Source organism: Strix uralensis, chromosome 4 (assembly GCF_047716275.1).
Source record: "Strix uralensis isolate ZFMK-TIS-50842 chromosome 4, bStrUra1, whole genome shotgun sequence".
Classification (NCBI taxonomy): domain Eukaryota; kingdom Metazoa; phylum Chordata; class Aves; order Strigiformes; family Strigidae; genus Strix; species Strix uralensis.
The window spans coordinates 128,892,558-128,895,400 of NC_133975.1; positions in this window are offsets into that span (position 1 = coordinate 128,892,558).

Below are 2,843 nucleotides of genomic sequence, written 5' to 3' on the forward strand. Positions count from 1 at the left end.
TATTTTGTATTTTCCCTGTTTTCAAGACTAGAAAGGGCTCTGGGCTTTGCCATGGACCACACACCCATTGGCACCCTTGGCACCCAGCAGCATCCCCTGGCTCTCATGGGGACCCCCTGGATACCCTCCAGCAGATGTGCTGAGCTTTCACCTGCTCTAGACCTTATTCTAGATTTGCAAATAATTCAAGTTTTGGCCTCAGAGCTTTTTGCACTCCCTACTTTGTTGCTTTTTAAGAACCTCTCTTCAATCTTTGAGCAGAGCAAAGGTCTGAGCAAGCACAGGAAAGCGAAACAGGACAGATTCCCTCTAAGAAATTCAGAGTATTTTTTTTTAACAATGTTGCATGGTGCTGTCTGCCACTCTCCTGTTTTACAGCCTGTGTTTTGCTTTTTTTTGGATATAATCAAAAATAGCAAAGAAAAATTTCTTGGGAAAGCTACATGAGAAAATCGGGTGTAATAAGGAACAATCAAAACATTATCATAAGTTACTTAAAAAAAAAAAGCCAAACATTTAGTGCTTCTGCTTACCCAGCCAATGTGGGCTTGTGTTTCAGAGGGAGAGGACTTCGCTATGGCTAGAAATGGGGCTGTGTTGTAACACATCCTGACACGTACTTAAATTACCTAAACCTAATAATTCCGTGTTTGTAAATGCTGTTAGTCAGCATCGACTCCTGCGTGAGCAACCTCTGCTCAAAAATACCCAGAAAAAGTGGGTTTCCGTGCATCCACACAGTGCTCACACTAGCAAATAAACTGGCAACTGCCCTTGTCTCCCCATAAATAGGAGAAAAGTTACAGCCAACTCCCACAGCTGCTGAGTTCAGACCTTTATAAAGTCCGGGGTGACTCCAGAAGGAGCTTATCTTCTTCTTTCCTAAGAAAATAAAACTAGCAAAGACTAAGGAGTGCCAAGATACTTAGATGCCCTTTACTAGCCCCCTTTTCATATGGATGATTATGTCTCAGTGGTTTTTAGCTCTTAAGAAATGCTACCCAACCCTTGAACCGTGTCAGCTTGGTCTGGATCCAAATGAAAGTGATAGTCGTTCTGCTGAGTCCCATGAGCATTTTTTACACGTTTCTAGTTTATACATTTAGTTTATAGAGCGGATTTGGACATCCTCAGAGGGCTTTGAAATGATGCAAGGTACCCAGCTGCACCTTGGTGTGTGTCTGGGGAGGAGAGGGGATGGAACTCAGGGCTTCAAATCCTCAAGTACAGCAGTTTCTGTTCCCGATCGGAGCCCAGGGCGGTAAAGCCGCAGCAAAGCCTGGTTGGCTGCAGGCCAGCACCAGCCCCTTGATTTCACCTGAGTCATCTGGCTCTCTTCTGGTAAAACCTGTGATTGGAAACCAGATGATAAATGTGGACTGTGTTACTGCTGCCGGGGACTTTTTTTTTTTTTTTTTTTTTTTTTTTTTTTTTTTGCCTGTCTTGGTTAAATGTAGCTCTTGTGCCAGGAGGAGACTGAGGAAAGCCAGTGAGTCATGCTCCACACCCCATCCCTCTGACAGCTCCTTCCCCTCCTTATCTCCCCAGTAATTTACCATTTCCTAGGCACAAGGGGGGAGAATTTGTCCCTGCTGCCTTATGGACAGAACAGGTGTGAAAAGAGAGGGCTTTGCTGCATCCCTTAGCATCTTGGACACTTAATTTGATGGCAATCAAGAAAATATTAGTTACTCTGCTCCCGGCTGGGGTGATGGAGCACACACTTTATGCTCAGCTGAACCTGAAAATTCAGTTTCTATCTCATAAAATCCCAGAACAGCTTTGGCTGGAGGGGACCTCCCTTCCAAACCACCCACCCCAGCATTTATTTGTTCACCAACATTTGAACTCTATGTAGGGCTGGGGCAGAAAGGGCTGTTGGCAAAGATGACCTGTGCTCCGTCTTCTACATTTGCCACCAAAGTGTTTGGAGGATGCTCAGACCACCGGCAGCAGTGACATCCCAGCCACATCCCTGCAGAAACCCCAAAATATTTGGTCTCAGGTCCACAGGTGGGAAGGTGAAAAACAGGGGGGTACCTGAGCTGTTCAGCAGGAAGGCGGCTTCAGAGCTCGTAGGTTTGAAGGGACAAAACCCAGCTGTCATGAAGCGGTAGGGATCTACCAAGGGGGGTAAACCCACACCCTGGATCTTTCCAGTGGGTGCACCCCACCACCAGCCAGAGCACCCCAAAACCACCATGACGGTGGCACCAGGGAGTTACAGGGTAGGACACGCCAGCATCGCCCCGGTGGGAAGAGGATTAGCCCCCCAGGTTTGGGAGGGTTGAAGAGAAAATCACAGAATCATCTCGGTTGGAAAAGCCCTTGAAGCTCCTCCAGTCCAACCATGAACCTCACACTGACCATTCCCAACTCCACCAGATCCCTCAGCGCTGGGTCAACCCGACTCTTCAACCCCTCCAGGGATGGGGACTCCCCCCCTGCCCTGGGCAGCCCATTCCAACGCCCAACACCCCTTCTGCAAAGAAATCTTTCCTAAGAGCCAGTCTAAAATGGAGAAGGACGTTGGGACCTGCTGCGCAGGGCGAGGGCCTGCACCCCAGCGGACCCCCCCGCATCACCCCACCGTCCCCGCCGGAGCAGCCTTGCCGCTCCCCAATGGGCGTTCCCCAGCTCGAGGGGATGGAAAGGGGCTCCCACCCCCCCCCCCCCATGCTGGGGATCCCCCCGAGTCCCCGCCGCGGCGGGCTGAGACCGGCCGGCTCGTGACACGCGGGTGACGTCACGGCGGCAGCGGCCAATGGCAGCGGCGCGGGCGGTATAAAGCGGGCGGGCTGAGGCGGCGCGCGGGAGTGCTGAGGCGGCGGCGGGAGGGAGGG